Genomic DNA, 23,481 nt, shown 5'->3' with positions numbered 1-23,481 from the left:
GAAATCACTACCCAACAGTTGAATGCTCTCTGTTGGAGAAGTGGAGAAAAGAAAGGTATGGGTGGGAGGAGGTGAAAGAACCATTGTTGGAAAAGAGCCAGAAATGCACTCTGATCCATCTTTTCCACAGGTGTAACTAGGTGTGGATACTGGAAAGCACTGAGAATAATAACTACACTCAGCACATTGCATAATGAAGGGTATGCACCCAAAGTCAACAGCACCTGATAATGAAGGGTCTGTGGAGGAAAATGATAGTGAGGAAGCTTCTCCACAAGACAATAGTCCAGCAAACATGGTAACCCTTTTGTATTGCGAGATGAGATTCTGTAGTTAGCCAAGTGACCTTGGCTTCAAGTGAGAAGGATATTGCCAGAGGGCAGAGCACCTCATGCTGGGAGATATTGCTGTTTGGCTCACAGATGCTGCAGCTGAAGCTCAGCATGCATTGCACTTTGTGCCTTTAAAAAGGAAAAAAAATCTTGTGACTTTTGTGGTGCTGTTGTGTGTTGTTCACAGTACTGAAAAAAATCTTTTCTATTTGTTTCTTTTTCATCTGTAAAAATAGTCCAAACTTTCAGACATTCAAATCCAATCTGACCCAAACCATTCATCACCCGACATTGAGTTTAATGAACTTTTACGTCTTATCACTGCCAGACACCGTGCCAACTTCAGATCTAAGGAAATCATAGGCAAAATAAAATAAAATGAATGCCTTGTACTATTTTTTTCTTCGAGTTTTCCTAGGAAACATCCATCTTTCTTTCGACTTGGTCTCACATCAAATCAGTGCTGTAAACTTGCCGCAGTACCAACACAGTGCAGATTTAATATAGTTCCTCAGACACTTCAGACTGCATTAGTGAATTGAGACAACAGAACATTTATTGTCTTGGCTTGTAATCTATGATGTCTGATGATAAAATAAAAATGCTGACTGCATGCCATAAATAAACAATCATTCACAAGAAATAGACAATAAAGCTCATTTGAAGGTGGAAAGTTTGAGACCACAAAATCTATCTTCTGGTCATTGTTAATTGAACATGTCCAGACTAGCATTTGAGGGGAATTGTTAATGCTCAAAGTATTGATTGGCCTGTAGTGGGCCTTCAGAGTAACACTAGCAGTGTGGCAGAGAGTGCACAAATCCAATCATGCCCTCTTTTTTGTAATTACAAATTGACATTACCCCTACATTAAAATTTCATGGCCTTGGGACAAAGGCACACACCCCAAAAGGTAAATCAGCGCAGGCTGTCAATCAAATGAACCAGTCCATCTAATTGAAAAAAATCTTTTGTAAAAGTAACCTTCAGAGTGGGTATAGCATGCAGTATTTGTCCATAAAGTCTCACCTGATAGTTCACTAAAACCCTCTTTGACAGCCACTGGAACCTAACAGGTTTAGATTTCACCATAATACAAATACAGTGGTGGTTAGCACCGTCGCCTCACAGCAAGAGGGTTCCAGGGTCATTCCCCACCTGGGGCCTTTCTGTGTGGAGTTTGTATGTTCTCCCCGTGTATGTGTGGGTTCTCTCTGGGTACTCCGGCTTCCTCCCACCGTCCAAAAACATGCATGTTAGGTTAATTGGTGACTCTAAAGTGTCTCTAAAATTGTCCTTAGGAGTGAGTGTGAGCGTGCATGGTTGTTTGTCTCGTTTGTCTTTGTGTGGCCCTGTGATGGACTGGCGACCTGTCCAGGGTGTACCCCGCCTCCCGCCCGATGACCGCTGGGATAGGCTCCAGCCCCCCTGCGACCCGACCGACGGATTAAGCGAGTATAGAAAATGGATGGATGGCAAATACAGTGTCTAATTCTCACAAAGTACGATGGGTTGGGGTCCCTTTTTTGCATTTCCAACTGAAACAATGAATACATTTACAAACACATATATTTGTTAATCTTAGCATTGCATATACAGCTAAGTGGCACTAACATTCTCCAGTATTAAAATAGGACTCACACTAAGTGAGATTGTCATTAGATTTGGGTAGTAACCGAAAAAATGAGATGTTGAGGTGGTTTGGGCATCATCTGAATAGGATACCTCCTGGTTCAGTACCTTTGGAGGTTTTTTGGGCACGTGAAACCTGGAGGAGGCTCAGACCAAAAACATAATGAAGGGATTCTATATCCCTTCTGGCCAGAGAACATCTCAGCATCCCCCAAGAGGAGCTGAGGAGTTGTCGCTGGGGAGAGGGATGTCATGGTTTCTGCACTGCACCTGTTGCATCTGCAACCTGAGCTTGGACAAACAGAAGATAATGGCTGAATGGATGGCAGGATGAATGGATAAATATTGGAGGTGGTCATAGTGGGGAAAAACCTTTCCAGCATGCAGCGCTGCGAGGATAAAATGTCTGTTGTAGTAGAAACACCATCCCATGTGAGGGTGGAATAAGAGTATGACGATGTCATTCCTTTCATCGACTAACCAAGTGTACCCTGCTATTTTTCACAGGTCGTCAACTGATTAATGCTGTTTTAAAGGAAACATTCCTTAACTTCACTGACTTATTGGCTAAAGCTGATGAAACAAGCAAGTCATAGCATGTGCAAAGCAGATAAAATGGCTTGAAAACTGCTGCTAACCTATTGGTTTTGTTGATAGATTTAGCTACTTTTTAGAACTCTTCAGTGACAAATCAAGAGACTTTTAGGACAAAAAGACACCAACGAGCAATGTTTATCTCGAGCTGCAGGAACACCTCTCTCTGTTTCTACTCTGCTCAATCAATGGCAAAGAGAGGCTGCAGCACCTATGAGCTGCTTCCAAACACACAATTGTCATTCTGTTTGTTACTCAGGAAGGCTGTGATCCATGTTGCAGAAAAATGGAGAAAAGAGACACGCTGTTGCTTCTGTAGCTGAAGTGAGCAACACTCCACACTCAGATCAACCAGCAAAACTGTCCCCAGTTCCATTTTTGCGCCTGTTGTTTTATGTATGTGCACCGAAGCATGAAAAACAGTAGTAGTTTAACAAACTGCCAAACAAATGAGCGATTTAAACACAAAATGATCCCACTGCAATGATTTTATTTACAGTGATTAATGTTGGCTTCATTTGCAAGCTCACATCTGATACAATCTGTGCAGTTTATGGGCAGAGAATTTCAAATTGTGAAAATACAAGGGACCGTAATTAGAGTGTTTGATATTTCAACACAGTAGAGCCATGATCTACATTTGGTGCAAAATACCATGGCAACTAATTCTCCCATGTCTGGCATCACAATAGCATATTGTGCCAAAAACGGAAAGACAAGACAGGATTTTTCAGTGTACCGCTATGCATGGAGCTGAGTTTTTACTGCCCTGCTCCCACTTTAACCATGTTGTCTTCTCTCCCAAACACAGTTCATGTGTGTGGGAGAGAGATGATACATTCCATTCCCACTATTCTCATAAACACACACATGCTTACACTGCCAGCAACCATCATTCCACTGTGTATGTTCAGCTGGCCTGGCTAGACACCATCCAGCCAAATGCCCACCCATCTGTTGAACCTAAGACAGCATGCAAATGTATAACCAGAGAGGAAATGTTCTATGAAATGGTGAACTTATCAGCATGCAAACATCGGTTGTCGGGGGCCTCTGGGATCCAGGACCCCTGGGGCATGCTGCAGGATTGCAGGCATTTGCAAAATCTACACTGATGTAAGAAACAGCCTTGGCCTTGACTGAGTCACGCATTTTCTTTTAACTTCAAGCATTGATAGATTCATATGGATACAGTGTTTTCATACTAATCAGTATGTTTTTTTTATTATTCAAGTTCAATTTCAATTACATTGACTTAAGTGTTATGTTGTTGTTTTTTACCTGCAGAACTCCCTTTGTAGAAAACTGAGTCTGAAATACAATTAACTCTTTATTTAAAAAAAACAAAAACCTGACAGAAGTAATTAGATACTGATATTTTAAAACCAAACTCTTACTGAGAAGCAAGGAATGCTGTTTTTTTGACAATGTTTTTTTTAGTGGCCTCAGGGGGTAAAGGTATACATTCACTTTGCCTAAGGCTTAAATCTGTCCAACAGGTCTCTGCAGTCCTGAGGCTATTATGGCTGAGTGAACATTAGCTTGGTTGAGTTCACCCTGCTTAGACACTCTAAGCTGCCAGTCACCTCTGTTATCCTATTAGTCAGCTGCACTGATGGAAACCAGCTGTAGTGATCCTGTGAGGATAGAAGGAGCATTGAGACTCACTGTAAAGTTTATCCTTTGGGTTACTATCACACAGTGCTGTGCAAAAGTCTCGATTCAGTTCTCATTTCTTTAAATTTTTCTTCCAGTGACCCAGACTTTCATTTAATACTTTAAAGTGGTCTTGAGCAATAGTTCTCCAATTTTTCTTATGATCTTTAGAATTTCTTTTTCTTTTCACTTATTTTCAGCGCAGTCCTTCTAACTGGTCATTTTTAGTCTTATTTTGTTTTGTTAAGCCACTTAAAGCTGAGCTATGAACCATTTAAGCCTAAAAAATCTGTTAACTTAAGGAATTAACAAGTGTTTTGTCCACACATAATGACAACTGAGTATTAGAACTTATTTCATAATGTATCTTTAGTCACAATGACACATAATGTTTTCCCATTTTCCTAGTAGTGTCCACAATAAATGCCAAAAAGAACACATTTTGACCGATGTAAGATAGTATTTTTGCACCAACAAGGTGATTCCAAAAAAAAGTATCAACTGAAAACTTGGTGTACACCTTAATGAATTTGATGACACTGGACAAGTGGAGGACAAAATAAGAGTTAGGTCTAAAATATTTATTGTGTATTGTGATGTATTTAAGATAGAGGAAACAATCCAGCAAAGACCTGACGCAGGACCTGAGAAATGCATCTGGACCATCAGTTGATCCATGTTGGCCCAAACCTCATCAGAAATGCTCTCCATGGAAGGGAGGCTGTCAAGAAGCCATTATTAAGGAAGGGGAACAGGGAGGAAAGGCTGAGCTATGCCAAATGACACAAGAAGTGGACTGAAAATCAGTGGCAACAGGTTTATGGAGGGATGAATCCTCCCCAGAGCCCGGACCTCAACATTACTGAAGCAGTGTGGGATCATCTGACAGAGAACGGAACAAAAGGCAGCCAACATCCAAAGAAGAGCTTTGGGATGTCCTTCAAGGAGCCTGGAGAACTATTCCTGAAGACTACTTAAAGAAATGATAGAAAGCTCGTCTCAGAGGGTTCAGGCTGTGTTGAAGAATAAAGGAGCTCAGACCAAAAACTGAAGCCTATTAGAATAGTACGTATTTCTGCTTTCATTTGCACATATTTCAATAAATCATTCCATCTATTGCCAGTTTCCTAGATAAAGAAATCAGGGATAACTTAAGACTTTTGCACAGATGTGATAAATATCAGATCATATTAATCAAAACTCCAATCAAAACAGCGTTAGTGTTCATCTCGTTGAGATTAGAGAGATATTAAGAATGGACAGAAATGGATGACAGTTATTAATTATTTTACAGAAGATCGTTGTTCGTTGCTGCTGCACTAAAGTCCAGGACCTTGTTAGAATGTCACGTAAAATAAATAAACAAATAGATTTGGGGAGGGGGGTCCTGATGTGAGAGTGAGAATGCTGAGGGGCGTAGCCGTGTTGTGCCCCTTATGGTCAGCGCTCAGGAATTAAAATGCATGTCTCTCATTGTTCGGAGCGAGTAACGGCAGCCTGAGCGCGACTTAACAGTTCCCAATCAGCCTCCTCCTCCACGGAGGAAAGAAAAGAAGAGAAAACCGCATGGATGAGCGAGTTCCAGGAGGGGTAAACCTCCTCCCGGTGTTTTCATACTCAAACAGGCAGCGGTACGAGGTTGCCAGGTTGGAGCTTGATTCCCCCTTATAATGGACCCTCGGAGCTGAGGCTCGGCTCAGTTGCTTGCTTGTCAGCCGCTGTTCGCGGAGCTGTTGCCGCCTCACCGCGCGGACATAACGGGACTCAACTCGCTCTGGATTGACTTTGGGTCAGTATGAAAACACAACGCATGTTTTAACTCCATACACTGCTCTACCGTCACCTTCCACACTAATTATAGCTTTTAAGCTGAGTGCCTTAAATTGAGTGGCGCGCGCGCAGGCTTAAAGTCTTAAGAGTGGGTGCCGCTGACCAGGTGTTGCACTTCAACTTTATTCCGCTAAAATCTGGACATATATTAAGACTCTAACGCATAACAGAGAGCAGCAGCGCGCTTCTGTTGCCTTAAGACTTTTCTAAGGTTTTTTTTTTCAATTGCCTGTTTATTGAGCAGTTCGTAGTAATTTCCTGTTTATATTTCATTATCAGCACGTGCATATTTATCTTTGTTTTATAATATTTTCTACCTTGTGTCCGGTCATGTTGCCGGAGAGCAACTTGTTCGCTTCAAGGACAGCTTAGGTTCTTAGGTGGAGATTCGCTGGCTAACTGCAGCGTTTATCTCTCTGATTTTATAAATAAACTGTTTGATATGTTCAGCCCAAGCTTGAACAACTGTTGAATTTAAGTGCAGAGGGGAGATATCTCTGTGCTAAACATTGTTACAGTTGTTGTGTGGTCTCCTGGATTCAGCCTCATTAAGTAAAGCAACAATTTCCTCTGACATGAACCCCTTTAATTAGTTCTAAACAATAATCACTCTGTTTCATTGTCTGCACCATATCCAGGTTTATTGGCTGTGAGTTTTGTAATGATCTCCTTTGTTGTGTAGTTTGTATGAGATGTCATTTACTAATGAAGGTGTCTGCAGCACACTAGTTAATTTTCCACTGAACCCTGTCCTTGCCATTATAAATAATAAGCAAGTGGAATACATTAGCTGAGCCGGTTTCTTTTTGAGTCTCCAATCAGATTGGATTGCGTGACCTTGGGGGACTGCGCTGCAGTATTTAAAGAGAAGGATGGCAGAGATGGATTTGGGGTGGCTTGGTGGCATCCAATTTCAAGAAACCGAATTGCATCTGGAAAATGTAGTTCCTATAGGCAGTTCCCATCAGCTGCACTACAGGAGACAGAAGAGCTGCTTTGAGAGGAATGCTATACTGGTAATGTGCGGTTTCTAATGGGTCTATACATTGTGATTCAAGGGAAGTGTGCTTCCTCTGATCGAGAGTCCTTTGCAGGCTCCTTTTAGTTGTGGCGCATGGGAGAAGCAGTGACTCACAGTGAATCATGGCTTTTCTCACCAGCTGCCAGCCAGATGAAGACATGCTGCAAGGAAAAGTCTGATGAAACTGCAGTCGCAGTGGTGCTGCTGTCTCCACTTCAAAGCATTGCCACGGCGAACATGTAGCACTTCACTGAAAGCGCCCAACAGCTCATTCAAAGTTTCTGCGAGTTTCCTCTAACGATCTGACTTCCCACTTTAAGATCTTTCCCGCAAGGTATTTCCTTTGGCCTTCAGTTGCTGCGGCGTGAAGGCTGAGTTAAGTCGGCGCAGGCTTTGCTGTAATCAGTTATTCAGCTCTGGCATTCAGACTCTCAGCTCCAGACAGAGGAATCCCCATGGCTCACCACAGACCCAATCAGACCCTTTGAGTACACATTTTTTGGGACCGGGACTATTGCAGCAGCAGCAAAAATGTTTCCAGTCCCTGGGGGTGGTGGTCTGTTAGCGTCTGCAGCATGTACAAGTATATATTTTTTTTTGTCTTTTGTTCAGGCCTCTTGGCTTGGTTGTACAGTCTTTTTTTCCTCAAAGTATTCCCCTTGGACTTCTCCCTGGCTTTTTGATTTGCCCTCTGTTTCCACTTAACAGTCTTGGCTGTTTTCCAAGAAACACCTCAGCACCATTCTTCTTTTTGTTTTTTTGCAAACACAAGTGGACTCCTTAGACTGTTAGCAGAATACATGGTATTTTCTGCAAGTGAGCACTTACAAAACAGCATCTCCCTGTAATTTTGACCTCATTTTTCCTCATCACAGATGATTACTCAATGACAATTAAAGCACGGACTTCTCCGCAGCACAGAGTCCTGTGATTGGTGTCGTAATCTGTCCCAAGCGCAATCAGCAGCGTTGAGAGCATGCATCAGTCCTGCAATTAGGCTCGTCAGATTACTGCACGCTGTTTGTCTGTAGCTGCTGGGTGATAATGCTTACTGGCAGGTGCCTTCGGCAGAGAGGAGGAAGGGAATCCACAGCTGCTGCATTACATGATACCACACTGTCCTGTGCAGCAGATGTGCCTCCCCAGCTACATAACCATATGTCTCTGTATAATAACATCCTTCAGAGTTTCCCCTATTATTTATTTTTTTCCCTTTTTGACAGGCATGCCCTTGACTTTCATCGTTTTTGTTGTCAACCTGAGTCGATCATCGAAAATTGTTCCCTTGAAGTCCTAATCGTTTATGGGTCTCATCTGTTTGCCTGAAACGAGAGTGGGAAGCTCTCCTTCCAAGGCTTCATCATGGCAAAACGTCTTCTGTACCGTTTATTCAACTCATAGTCTTCTCGACAGGCCTGCGGTGCCTGTGACCTTGTCAGGAAATATGCCTTCATTGTGTACTCAAATAGACTCACCCATACATTATGTATAGTATCACATACATTCACTGTCACCCCACAAAGCTTTGCTACGGATTCTTGCAACTTTTTGTATGTTTTTCAGTTTCTTTTTCTGTCTAATGCCATGGTTTTAATTACCAACTGAAAAGGAAAGAAATGGTTTTCTCAGTGGGCTCAGCGTGAATCCTCGTGGTGGGTTTATTTGAAGGAAAGGCTAATTGTTATGCCTCAGAGCTCCATTGTTAATTAGAAGTTATCTCGGGCTGCGCTCACATGGTCACCGCTCTAATTGGCATTCAAAGCTGTGCACCACCTGGCCTAGCCTTTAACTCACCATGTGCTCCCAGCAAAACCTACGGCCTTGGCATCGTGTGAGCGCGGCCTCTTAAAACAGGACAGAGATATGGAAAGGTAGGGAAAGACAAGAGAGCGTGCCGGACAAGTCTGCGAAAATGGCGGAGTGGAAAGCAGTGTGAGGTTATTTCATGCTACGCTGCCAAACAAGCCCTTTGTAGGCGGCAGAATGAAAGGTTCAGAGAAATTAATGTAATCTTTTAATACGCACATGGTCACACCTCACTCCTCTTTGTTTCAGATTTCTAACACCACAGGGAATGTGAGGTGGCAGCACATCAACACTCTGCAGGGTTTTTGTTTTTTTGTTGCTAATGTTTTGTTAGAAAAACAAGTTGAACCTGTGAATAACCAGCAGCCGGCAGGCTGGCACTTTTTAAGTGTCTGCTTCAGCACCCGATCATAGAGAAAATGTTTCCGTTTATTTGCATTTTCACAGAGAAAGGTTACTTTTTAAACCATTCAAGCACACAGTTTTCCTCAAACCAAATCTGTATGAAGTATCCCAGTGCTGTTCTAACACTCATCTGGAAGCTGTAGAGAAAAGGCAATGATTTAATTAAGAGATAGCGGGGCTTCTTTACACAATGAATTGGAAACTTAGACCAGGAGTTCAAGCTGAGTGGTAGGAGATTCTTCCACGAGAGAATGAGTGTCATGTTGCGTTTCTGTTTTAAGAGAAAACCCACGAACCTCATAAATCTCGACTCGCTGGTCCTGAACTGCGGCAGTCATAATGTTTTGTCCTTTCAGAAGGTTTGACACAAAGAAATCTCTGATAAAATGTGCCTAGCATTTCTGTTCTCCGGAGGACAAAAGACCTTTGTCTTTTCGCACCAAAAAGGCACTGGTTTTGTTTTGTGCTGTCGCCTCAGCCTCTAAAGTTCCCAGTAATTCCTGAATGTGTCAGCCCCATTTGTCCTTTGATCACCATAGGAGTCTAAAATGTAAATCAGATCTACACTCTTGATGGAGAGTGAGAGCACAGAAAAATGCCATAAAATGTTTTCGAACTGTGTTGTGTTTGCAGCCCTAGGCAGAGTGTGTTAGCGAATAGCAGAGCAGAGGAGGAAGACCTGCGTGATTTGTTGTTCTCGTTGCTGTTAATTTTTATTCCAAGAAGTGTTGTGTTTGGGCTCAGAGCTTGTGCAGCGTGTGTTTTATTGTCAGGCATAGCAGTACACCACTAAAGAGGAAACTATTTATTTTCAGCTTGTGCCGCACATGTTTAATTAGCAGATCAGCAACAATAAGTAGAAACTAAGTTGCACATAGAAAAACAGGCAGGCCATGACAAACAGAAAGAACACATCACTCCTACAGGCAGCCTAATCATAGTAGGCAGGCGTATCACCTCTGCAATTACTGACAGTCTAATCATTACTTGCCTAATGCTCCACTGCAACTATTTTGAATAACAGTTCATTAAATAAACAGAGTATGGAAAACAGCAGTTCTGCTTAGTGAAACAGCTTCTCCTTAACTGGACCCACAGAGCTACACAGTGTGGCTTAATTTTACTCTTGGGGTCAGCTCAGGAATAACGAGCAGGAGAAATGTAAATACTTTAATTGCAAGAGAACTTAGAACACCTGAGAAAGGAAAAATGGGAGGTTTAGGGTTATAATGAGTCACTTATTATTACAAGCTAATCTAATACGTAAAAAGAGATGTACATGCTATGCCAAAAATGTATTCATTTGGTAAATCAGCTATGAATTTAACTTTTACCTGCACATTGTGTAGTTCACAGCTCAGATCTGGCTGCTGTTGGCAGCATAAAAGTAACTTAATAATGTTTTTGTTGTTGTCAGAGTGACCGCTTAGTCACATTTTGAAAAGGAAAAGTCATAAGGACGCCTCACGCTCTTGTCCCTGATATCGATCCAAACTATGTAAATGAAGACATCTTCTGATACCGTTTCTCAATCTGCTGCTTGCGCTTTCCTCCAGCACACAGTTGCAAATCATTTTTGGAGACAGTACAACACTGAGGCTGGAACCTGGAGATATGAACCTGATTTATTTTGTTATTTTCTCACCATATATGTAAGCAACAGCCAGAGGTAGCATGAGTCTATAAGTGTGTGTGTGTGTGTGTGTGTGTGTGTGCGCACATCTTGTGTGAGAGAGACCCTGCCTCACTGCCATCATAACTACATTAATGGAGACGGTTAGAACTGTGCGGGTCGTCAATTCGTCATCCCTTCACTTGGCCCTTTGAACTATGGTGTATTTTTCCAGAACAAGAGAGCATCAAGACCTTTGACACAACAGTCCAGAGTTAATGATGACAATAAGATGTGGAGTCAGCTGGCAAACATCTTCTCCTTTGGATATGAAACAATTTTGCACTTTATGGTGTGAAAATACCCCCAAAGAAGGGAACGTTCTTTGTTTCTCATATTGCTGTGGCCCAGCATTTTCAGAGATAAATACCACAACTGTAGTTTGTTGACTTGACCTCAAACTGCAGAAACAGACATACTGAGCTGCAGCAGGTCTGCCTGTAGCCCGTTGAAAGGCAGGAATCAGCTTGTCAGTCGGCAGAAGAGACTGAAATGACAATGACAATAAAAGTAGAGTCACATTCATTCATTCTGAAAAAAACTAAGTAAAAAACAGAGCTTAGAATGGACACAATATGTGTGCAGCTCAGTGAAAGTGACTTAATTCTACATGTAGCACAACACATCCTGATTTTGGTTGGATTTTTTTCTGTTGACGTAATTATTTACAATTTCCCTTTATGATAAAACAAAAATCTTTTTTTTGTAATTATTTTTATGACTAAATCAAATATTTATTTGTGAACTTGTTACACTGAAGTCTAATAATATGAAGATGTAATCATTACTCCAGAGTCCTCATAATTGCTTTTGCAAATGTGTAACTTTTCCGAAACATGTGTCTTTGTACAGTCCAGTTGGATACTTTTTTCTTCCCCTGCAAAGAAAGTTGTTGAAACCCATTCAAACTGGCACTCGTCTTCATCAGAGCGCCACACACAGTCAGCCACTATAATGCTTATGAATAATTACTGTCTTCGATTAAATTCTGAAGCCAGCACGAGCAGTGCATCTGGCTGGCTCATGCATGGATGTAGCAGGCATATCATGAATGTACAGTCTGCTTCTAATTTTCTTTTCTTTTTTTATAGCCTTGGAAGCTGAAATGAAAAACCCTTATATCAAACTACTTTTTTTTTCATTTTCATTTGGATTTAGAGAAGTACTGAGCTGAAGGTGAAAATGAGAAGCGGCTAATTTGTGACTGTGTATGTAAGATGAAAAATGGAAACTCCACGGATATGGAATGGTGAACACTTTCTTGTTAACGACCACTACTTTCCTTTGGCTGTTTCCACCGAGTCTCAATGTGGAAGTCTGAGGGAGTTGTCTCGTAATTCCTCTCTTCTGGCTTGAAGGGAATTCTCTTTGCATTTTCCTTTCTACATCCAGAACTGAAGAAACTGAATAAAGTCTTCTAAACAGAACAATTATTTTGTCTGGGACAACGGTTGATTTGAACATGACGTTGAAAGATGGAATAGATATTTGACATGAGCAGAATGTTTTTGTTCCACAGAGCCGATTATCCTCAAAATGATCTATTCATTTTCCTCTGTTGTCTCTCCAGAGCTCCTGCCAAGCCATATGAATGAATATGGATGTCATCTGTCGTTATAGACTGGCTTACTTAGGATGGAATTTACATAATGTACCTATAGTTATTCAGCAATGTATGCTATGACTATGAGGTATTCTAGATGTAGTCATTGATTTTCCTTTTCATTTATTCAGTTGGTTTACCATGAGTGTCCTGGGGCTCATTAGAGAACATTATAATGTCCACAGATTACACACTGAACTGGGGTCATTAACTCAGAGTCTCTTAGCAGCGCTACAGATCTGTTCAGTGTTATTGCTGTCTCTGACATTGTGTACCCTTGTTTAACATTTCTTCATCCTTCACATTGTGTTTTGAACAAGGTGCTGTTAAGCACACAAAAGTTACCTGCGTGTATCCTAAACTGCATGTCAAAAAGTGCTGTTTTTTAAACTGCAGGTGAATCATTCAAAGGGTTACTGTTTATTTCAACTGCTGTATTATTATTACCTGTAATTTTATTCGGCTGTAATTAATGATGAATATGTGGGAGGGCAAAATGATATATCACTTTGACATTGCAATTGCTGTTGCTCACTACAGATAGTAAGTTTCGCAGCACCTATCCAGGACAAAACAGGAAGATGGGCCCAGTGGTGAATGGCTAAGTGAGTGCCTCAGGCAGCATAAACCCAAAGAGGGAGAAGATGAAGGGGGGGAAGGATCTGGATGATCTGGAACTCCCACAGGATCTTATTTCTGTCATTCTCCACCACCTTTGGAGGTATCTCTCACGTTGACTTTGGAACTTCCAAGTCATACCCGGTACAGATGTTCCTCCACACTAACCCTGTCACTTGAATATGGCATTTCATGTAAACCATATCTGCCTGCATTTTAAACCCTGCAACTGTCTCGGAGGGCTCTTTGCACAGCTTGCATTTGGGGTCTTGCCTGGTGTGGTACACCCTGGACTGTACTGCTCTTTCTCCATTGATAGGACTTTTCAATATAAGCAACATCCTCCTTTTTCCCTCGGTGATGGTGCCTCCTCTCTTTCACTTGGTTTTAGCTGCCTGAGGCTCTTACTTAGTAGTTAATCACTGGGGGCCATCTTCCTGATGCATTCCTGGATCTTTGTTGTTTCATCCTGGATAATGGCTCTTACTTGCCTCCTTCCTCTTCGTGAAAAGTCAGGTTGCTGGACTTGGGGTGAATCCCTCCAAGCATTGTGAGGAGCCTCCTTGAATTGATATCAGTGGCTCCTTTGGCCACACATTATACCGACAGGGTATCTCATAACTGGCAGTGCACATGGCTGTTGATGGCTCGGACCGTTCTTCCCATTCAGCTGACTCTCCTGGACCTGCCTTACTCTTTGTAGATACTTTGTTGTGGCTAACTTCCTTGCTGCTTCTTCATGATTGATATTTGTTTGTGGGATCCCGAGGTATCTAGCTGTCCTGAACATCTGCTGTGTTTCTTTCTGGTGGTTAATCTGTGTCAGATGTGATCATGTCTTTGATGCCATTCGGGCACATTTATCTAGTCCAAATGATATTCCAATATCCTTGCAAGTTGAGTCGATTGCTCCACTTTGTGAATGGTATCCAGAGCCACTCTCAAAACTGTTATATACTGATACACTCAGCTTTAGAGGTGCTCTGGTTGGCAGATTTTTGATATCTTTGGTTGGTCTTTTTCCTCCTGATTCCTCAGGAAAAGCTAAACTAGCATCTCTATCCCTCATAAACACATATGGGATTAATACTGATTTGTCATGAAACTCTCAGCAAGAAATTGAATAAATGTGTCTCTAGCATAATCCTTTAAGCACATCCTATCTTCTTTTCGCATTTAAAGTTTAATTGAGGTCCCAAGGATCCACGGCTGTAAAGCACACTAACTCTAAACCCAGGTATCTGAAGTTCAGAGCTGTCAACAGTGCAGCTTTCCTCTGTTCTATTCTGTATCAAAATTTTCAGATGTGACCAATTAACAGTTGTTATTTACATGGCTGGCCAGCTATTCTTGTCTTATCATATACTCTTACACTTAGATAATATCCTATAAATGATTATGAGCGAAATTATTCTGTTTTCCTAAGTAAAACTATTCAGAAAAATCTAGATTTGAAACCACTTCTGAAGTCCCCAGTTATCCCCAGCCTCCCAGTTATCTGCAGCTGTGTTGAAGATGTGCATTACTGAGACAATCCTGACACACCAGTGTATTCATTCAAAAATTGTTCATGCGAAACAAGTTACTCTGGCTCTGTGCGTAACTTGTTGGAATTAAAACTGAACAGTCCTAAAGTTTTTTTTTTCCCCCAACACCAAATGTCCTCATGGATAATTTCGAGAAACTGAGTGCATCTTCTTGCATAATTAAGATAAACTGAATGTTATTTTTAGGGGAAAGTGGTGTCTGGCTTGCCACCTGACTGCACAGCACAGAAACCTTGCAAACATGCAAATCAGAAAGCGATTCCAGCACACGGTACACTGCAGTTGTTAATATTGCTACTGGGCTCTTTGCTCTCCTGGTTCATTTCTGCTGTTTCATTCATCTCAAAGGACCCTTCCTGATCTTGGAGAGATCCTGCTGCTGTATAACCTCCAGTCTGATTACAGTTTTAATTGTGTTTTGGGTTCCATTATTGTGAATCTTCCAGTTTCCTTCTTTTAATCAAGGCCTGCCTGTTTAAAAAAGATCACATTTAAGCTGTGTCAAGTCATGCGTTAAATGGAACATTTAGGTCTTCTGGTAAAGCTTTATGGTGACGTAAATGTCGTAATATAATAAAAGGTCATATTTTCTTTCTATAATATGGAAGCAAAGCTCTAGCTTGTTTACTTAGTGTACATTTGAGTAATTACCTGAATTGCATCCATTACTCTGAGGTAAACTGCTGTAGTTGCTATATGTCTTCAACACCTGCCTGCAGGCTAGATAAAGCCTCGTAAATCGTTTCTGCATCTGCGTGTATGAACTGATTGGATCTCTGTAGATGCAGGTGTGTTTTAAAGAAAAAAAATCATACTACTTTTTGGGTCAGCTCCACTGAAGTTTCCTAAGCACGATCATATAATCAGTCTGCAGAACATTGTCGAGGTGTGGGTAACAGTGATTCTCTGGTAGTTGTTGAAGAATCAGCATCAACGGCACTAGTTTCCCTCACCTCAAAACAAGCATCCGCGTTGTTCTTTTTACTCCTTGGTTTTGCTTGTTTGATATGTTGTTTTTTTAGATAAAGTTTGATCCAGGTATATGAGAAGTCAGCGCACTGTCAGTGCACATGTGCAATTCTGCTTTATGCTAGAGAAAACTTAATTTTCTGCTTTGGTTCTGTCTATCATGTACAGTAGTATCACTGTAGATGACTTAATGTGACTTTTTGTTGGTTTCCACATACGTGTTTGACTTCAGTCCATCACTCAGACAGTATATGTGGCTTTAAGTTAACTTTTTTGGAATTCACAGGGGAATCGGAATTTTTGCATGATTTGGAACTGGTTTTGCATGATATCAAACAGTCTTTGTACCACAAAGCCTACTGTCTGGTTGCAAGCGGTCGTCTGTATCGTTGCATCAGTAAATATAATTTTTTTTCTCTTAGATTGAAGAGCGTGCTATTTTATGGAATCTGAGATGGTTGACAACACTGGTGTAAATCCAGATTCCCCTGTGAAACTTGCATCTATTGAGTGAAAAGATTAATTTGCGACTGATGTTTTCTTTCACCTTTGGTGCACAGTTGTGCTGGACTCACCTGCTGAGCTTCGCTGCGTGACAGACTCCATCTCATTTCTCACAATCGGAGGCATAAACTAGTCCCCATGTGGCTATCAAACTGTGTAGTCTTCATTTTCATTGATCAAACAGCTAAATTCTTCTGTGAAGCGTGAGTCACAGATGTTGCGATCAAAGGTGAGCTGCAGAGAAGAACACAGGGAGAAGGAAATGAAACAGCCCGATCCTCATCTCCAGTTAATCAAATGACCTTTGAAAAGCAGACGTTTCTGCACTGTTTGATCAGTTATGAGGTGAATCACACCTCTAAATTCCTCATCATCCATGTCAACACATGATATCTTTAGGTCAGTCCATCTCAAAGGCGCTGGTAATCAGCTTAAAGGATAATGCCAACATTGTGGAGTTTTTTTCTTATCAGCGGTAGCTAATGATCTCCTGTATCCACCTCTGATAATTTCCCCTTGCTATCTACAAATTAGAATTACCCCATGTCATTACACGCAGTTACCCCAGAGTACAGCAAAAGACTATGTTGAGACGTAATATTGTGTTGTAAATGTGATGAAAAAAGCTAAATCATAACCACTGATCACAGTCATTTGATCTCCCTTGACTGTGTTGTCGTGATATACACATCTTGCCCCCATGGATAAGTTCCCATTTAAACATGACCTGAAAGTGAGCCACACTAGCACAAAATCATACAATAACTGTGACAATGCTGGAATCCGTCTTACATCAAGATGCAGAGGATGGATGGTGCAGACAGACTGCCATTTACTTATTTCAATGCTGTTTAATACAGGTAGAACTTTCTAAAGGATTGAATGTTTGACTTGCATGTGGATTTTTTGAGCAATGAAACCTGTTTTAAGATATATTTTATCTTTCAGTACATTCTGCTTCCTTCCTTCTGTTCTCCTGCTTTAAATCAGGATGCCTTAATTTGATTCATTGTTGTGATGGAGGTTTCATTGGGGGAGAGGGTGTGAGCATTTGTATTTTGTTGTGCCAGAGCCACCTTCACATCTGTTTGCTTCTCTCAGACTCTCTGCCCTTACGTATGCTGTCTATTATCAAAGCCAAATCCTAATGGAGCTGCTCCCATTCACATTTTGTCATGCTTCTGCTGTCAGACAGCAAAATAAGTCTGAAATTGTAACTGACTCTGTGTCTTGATTTTATAGACTGTGGCATCATCTGACAAAATCATTATCCACACACAGCAAGTTAAAGGCAACATTTGTGCACAATTTTAGCTACTTTTGCATGTTAGCATTTGCTAATTCGCTTAAAGGTAACCACCACTGATTAGTGCTGTTAAAAACGTAAAAATGAGGCGATGCACCTACTGTAATAGTGGTAAAGATGAGATGGACAAGAAAAAAGTTTGTAATTTATTAATTTAATGATGGAGTCTGTCAGATTTCTCTGACAACAGAGTCACATATTAAACTAAGATTGTCCACCACATAAAAATGTTAGATCACATACATGATGATGGGTTGATGCTAAATTAAACCTAACTGTTAACAGATGGACCGTGTTGTCTTCTTCTTGACCATTTCTTTATAAATTAGTCATTCTTCTTAGCAGAAAGTACTGTCGCCCCCTTTTATGAATAATATAAAAATAAATCACCTGTATTATGTTTAGTCAAACCTCAATTAGGTCAAATCTTAGTTGGACATTAGTTGCTTTTTATTTTTGGAATGCACCAGAGCAGAATTACAAGCAAATACATACAATAATAAGTGTTACTAATCAGTCTAATCAACTCCGGGATGTTGAGTGTTTAAGCAAGAAGAAGAAGAAGCAATCATCATCTAAACTCAGCATCTTCATTTTTATTTAATATGAATACAGAGAAACTTGAAAAGAACTGAGAGTAATTGATTAATTTGCATAGCTGAAAAACAATTGGCCTTCTACATTTGCTAATTAATACAGACTGAGAGACTGACGATGAAACACTCTTCATTAGTTACACAGAAAGACACGCTACTGTTTTTAAACACACAAAACATGATCACAAATACCATGATCAAAGCTTATCAAAAGGTTGCACTTCCCATGACTACATACTGATCATCGTTATGGGGGGACCTGCATGACTGCACGTTAAAGTAGTTTAAAGCATTGTCTAAAGGGGGATGAGACTGAGCCACAAGCTGGTGGCTTGGATAGGCTGTAAATCCCAATTACCCCAGTGTTTTATGTGCAGAACCCAGCTTGCTCCCCCTTTAAGGTGGATTCCCAATATGAAATCACCAAATAATTAAATTTGTTTAATATTTTATGAGGACAGAGCCTGGCAAGGATGTAAAACACCAATGGGTTACACATTCCACGTGGTCCTTAAAACCGAAATGAACAAACAGTCAAGGAGAGATGTCGAGAGGAAAATGTGTATCTTTTGTAGCTGTGTTAAAAGTTGATGTAAGTTGAAAAGTAAGCTAAAAGGAGAACTATTTTTTTCACGTTTTCTCCAAACGACTGCTGAACAGCCTCCCAGAAAATAAATACATACATATTTGAGGGCTCCATAAAGCACCCCTCTTCATTTGGAGCACTGAAAATATATAAATATAAGCTTCAAGAATCCTGCCTGACAGAAAATGGAAAAAAATATTTCCTACTTAATATTCAAACTGCCTCCTCAGGATAAGACCTGTACGTGGAGCTTATATTTTGAAAGCCCCCCCCCTTCAAAATCCCCACTTGGTCTCAAAGGTAGATTATGTAGGATTTGTGTAAAAGAGCCCCCCATATCTAAACAAAAACAACCTCCCAATCTGTGCTCTACATTTATCTCAAGGATATGATTCTGGAGTCAGAATGGATTTACTTAAACCTAAGTTTCAGCTGAGCCTGCCAACATGTTGAGCATGTGCTGTGTAGAGTTAGAGTTAGCTTAGCATAAGAAACAAAAAATCTGCAATATGATCATTATCATTATCCTTACACAACTGATGGATGGGCAGTACAACACTTTGGTTCATCCTGATATTATCTCAACAGTTATTTCATGGCTTCTATGAAATTTACAAATTTGCCATCCCTAACTGAACATTGCATTGGCATTTTGCTTTGTGCCAGCTCTTTACACATGTTGGCTTCTCTCCTGCTTCCTTTGCTCACATTTACTGTATATCAATACAAATGAATTACCGATAAAGCCTTTTTTAATTTTTTGATGTTGAAATGAGTCTGAAATTGTGACTGAAAAGTGAACCTTTAGGATCATGTGTAAACCTGCAGTCTCTATGAAAGCAGTGAGAGTGAGAGTGAAAATCCTAATCATATCGTCAACAAAATTCAGAAGCAACAGAAGGCATCATACATTATCTCTCACATTTAACAGTCTCGTAACGCACTACAAGGACAAACTGTGCATATAGCACACAGACACCGTTCTAGTTAACACAGTAGACTAAACGCAGGGTGAGGTTTTCCTGCAGGTGGGAGATACCTCTAGCGGTGCAGTAGTGGGAAGGTTTTGTACTGAAAGTTGCTAGATTTTGTCACTAGTTGCTGTTTTGAAAACCAAAAAGTCGCAGAGGAGGTTTGAAAAGCTAAATCTTAAGACTTAAGTGGGTAACACTGGCTGTGTCAGTCTCTTTTAGGCCACAGTAGTGAATTTGTTTTTCACTGTGTGAAAATAGCTGTTTGGTGGAAAAAAAGTGTATATAATGTGAGCCTCACGTTAAATCTTAAAAATAGAGACACTATTTAACGTGAGGAATAAAGGGATGATTATAGCTTCCCCCATTAAGAATCCCTATAGAAGACCTCTCTCCATTTATCCTTCATTAATAATCCAAGTGAACTGTTTGATTCTCTTTTTTTAACAAATTTTGTGTCCGGTTAGCAATCACTTCTACGCTGTTTGCTGCAGCTATGCGTAACTTAGCCTTGCACGCATATTCTCCTCAGGTCTGTACAGAAAAATGTGCCTGCTTAATGCTTTCTTTTTTTGCAGAATTTTAAAAGATTTCATGAAATTTGCTTGACCGCTGTGGAAACTATTTTAAGCATGTTAGCAAGCTAACATTAGCATTTAGGTCTGGTTCAAATGTAGCCTTAAATAGCACCTGAACATTCTCACTCAGAACATGTATTGTATTGTATTATTTAATCCTTAACTTATATGTTTTATGTATAAAACTTTGAATTTCTACTTCAACATAAATGTGTGATTAATAAAAGTGGCTGACCATCAAGCCAGGTGATATTCACAAGAGCAGTGTTTGATCTCTGGGGCTTCAGGGATAACATTATCAAGATGTCCAATTTCTTATAATAATGTCATGATAAATTTACGAGACATCGTTTGAGTTCAGAGGATGGGATGGTGTTATTTGTGTTGCACAGCTATAAGCCTTGTCATTAGATGCAGAACTGCGACAACATGCTGGATGTTTCTCAGAGCCTTTTAATGCTGCTAAATTACAGCTGATCCAAGGTGTGTGATGAGGATTTCAAATCCTTGGAATTTCGTACCGAAGAAGGTAATTATCAACAAGGATTAGAGCAGAACTGATACTCAGGAAATGTGCATTTTGATGCCAATTTATGAGGGACAGAAATACTGTTGTTGAGAAAATCATGAATACTGGACACCAATTTATATATCGTTTGCTTGTCTTGCTTGTTTCTAGGATTCAACATTAGATATCATATTAGAACATTTGTTTGCCTGCATATACATATCTGACACTGATGAATGAATTTTCAAGCCAATCACAGCGTCGCCAATCTGCAGTTATTTAGAGGTATGATCATTATTAATTCCAGTGATGGAATTTTCAAATGTATACCGTTTTTAATATTCATTATTTTCAGAATTATTGATGTCATCATCTTTCCCAGCTTCAATACACAGTGTTGAGCTTTCTGGTGGTTTGTTGACAGATTTCGACAGAGGGATAAAAATTTGAAATAGGGATAAAACACGTTTTCAGATTCAGAGTCTATCAAATGTACTTTGTGTCAGATGTTTGACTTTCATGTTGAAGAAAGAGAATGTAAGATAGTTTTTTAATTAAATCAGTAAAATTTTACTCAATTGAAACCCACTAACTTCAACACATTGGTTGTTAGCTATTAATGTTTTATTCATTCATTTATTAATTTATGGCAGGAATGTGACACTTGTACCATACAATAAATGGAAGCGCTGAGACAGAAATGTGCAAAAAGCAAGCCGGGCTTCAACAAATGCAACATTTACAAGCGTTGACATTGAGGAATCAGTCTTATCCTGATCCCTCGTTTCGTGTGTCTGTCAGAGAGGAGCTGAGGAGAAATCAAATGAGTGAAAATATGTCCTGTAAAAGAAGAGGCTTTCAATCCCATAGCTCTGCCATGAAGAAAATCCAGTTTGCAATTTCTCTTGTGCTTACTAATAAAATTGATTTCCTTGACTTTTTGGCTGACATTTACGTAAAATATTCCATCTGAGCTGAGTGGGGGATTCAAGAAATCTGGGTGAAAACAGAAATGTGTAGGCAGCAGTCCACTTCATGTGGGCTCTGAGCAAACAGCTTCTTGGCAAATCACTTTGCACCACTTGTTTGTCATTCTTCATCTTTTGTTAGGAACAAGATGTTCTTGGCAGCTTTACAGAATTGCTTTGGCCTTTATTCTGCTTTTAAGTGTTGTACCCTTTGGATATGGAAAGTGGGTATGTATGGTTGTTTCTTTTCTTGGTCACTTAGTGATGGGGAAAAAAAGGACTCAGTCAAACTTCATAGAATATAAATCCAGTATTGAGTTTTACCATCAATATTGAATTAATTTGAATATGTTACCGATAACATGATAACATAAAAATAAATATAATACAAATGGAGAAGCTCCCTGTCAACTAAATTATAAGGGTGCATGCTTGCACACACGCCTCGTTCACTAATTACTTTCCCTTTATCAGTGCAGCATCTAAATGCCCCTCGAAAACCTCAGGTAAAGCTCAGGTAAGATTTGACCTGTATGTGATCAGTCGAGTAGGTCGAATTTCTCGGCAGGTTGTTAATGATAGTTATTGTTTGCAACCTGGTGAAGCGGCTGAATTCGATATCCAAGAATCCATCTTGCAGAGCTTCCAGCTGTCACACAAACACAGAAGTTTTTGTGTGGAACACAAAACTTCACTATTTTGGACCTTTACTGGCAGCCACTGGCAGGTTTTAGGGAACAGTTAACAATGGCAGCTACTGTTCACTGATCTGCTCCATAGGTCATTTTTTTGGATCTCCTTGGACAGAGTTCACTCATTACGGATAACTATGCCATCGAGTCCCATGTTAAGTATTATTTGAAGGTCTCTGTGCATCTCAGAACAGTTTCTACAGGGGATTTCTCTGATAATGCACAAATTTATCAGCCCATGCAGGGATTTCTGTTACACAGTTGTTTGTTTTTCAGGCGTTGCCTGAGGGTTTGAAGATTACAGACATTCAGTTTTGGTTAGAGTACAGCTCATATGATGTTAAAAACAATTCAATTTGGTGGCCAGTGTGTTGACAGAGTAATAAGGTTTAGACAACCAGTCTCACCAGTAAACGTGAGACAGGTTTTGGAAAGCAGAGTCTGGAACTCTTTTGCATTAGATTCTCTAGACCGGTGCCATCCACCACCTTATTCCTTATGAACTAAAAAAGAAAGAAAAAGACCAACAGTATATCACGTTTAAATGCTCATGTAGCAAGACACAGGAAGTGAAGGACATCATCACAAAAACCTCACAGGTGAACAATGTCATCAGGCAGCGACAGATGGAAGCCGAACGTGATCATGTAGTGAGAACATGGGTTGGCTTTGAACTTATATGATAACACATAAGCTGCATCTCTAAATAGACTAAGGGAAAAGAACATGGGAAATATAGTCAAAGTAGTATTTTCAAGCCCACAGATGTAACACAGTTGTGATGACGATGAAACATTTGGGTCAACTGCTTTTAGTTTTTACCGTTAGATGATACCAATCATACAGATCGGAACCTAAAAAAAATAACTTCAAGTGAAACTGGATTAAACTGAAGGTGCAGTTCTTAAATATTTTAGTTTTTGATTGCCTGGACTTGGACACCGTTGGAAAGGAGATTTTTATACTCAACGGTTCATTTATCCAGGAAAAATAAAGGTTTTTGGTTCTCCATATTTCCTTGTGTTCATGACAAACCGTGTTGAATCCCATTTCAAGTACATGCTCACTGTTGCTTTATGTATTGCGC

At 40.2% G+C, this 23,481-nt stretch overlaps 1 protein-coding gene across 1 annotated transcript in view; it reads left to right on the top strand.

The window, feature by feature from the left end:
- Positions 1-5,840: 5,840 nt before the first annotated feature.
- LOC140275486 (CMP-N-acetylneuraminate-beta-galactosamide-alpha-2,3-sialyltransferase 1-like) overlaps positions 5,841-23,481 on the top strand; it is a 67,401-nt gene continuing 49,760 nt past the window's right edge. The window contains exon 1 of the mRNA XM_072370963.1: positions 5,841-6,003. The gene's annotated coding sequence lies outside the window, so the exon portion shown is untranslated. The remainder of the gene's footprint in view (positions 6,004-23,481) is intronic.

The sequence above is a fragment of the Leuresthes tenuis genome, unplaced genomic scaffold (genome assembly GCF_036924035.1).
Source record: "Leuresthes tenuis unplaced genomic scaffold, fLeuTen1.0.hap1 SCAF_18, whole genome shotgun sequence".
Taxonomy (NCBI): domain Eukaryota; kingdom Metazoa; phylum Chordata; class Actinopteri; order Atheriniformes; family Atherinopsidae; genus Leuresthes; species Leuresthes tenuis.
Note: the sequence above shows the minus strand (reverse complement) of the source record. Positions and strands in the feature narration are given on the sequence as shown.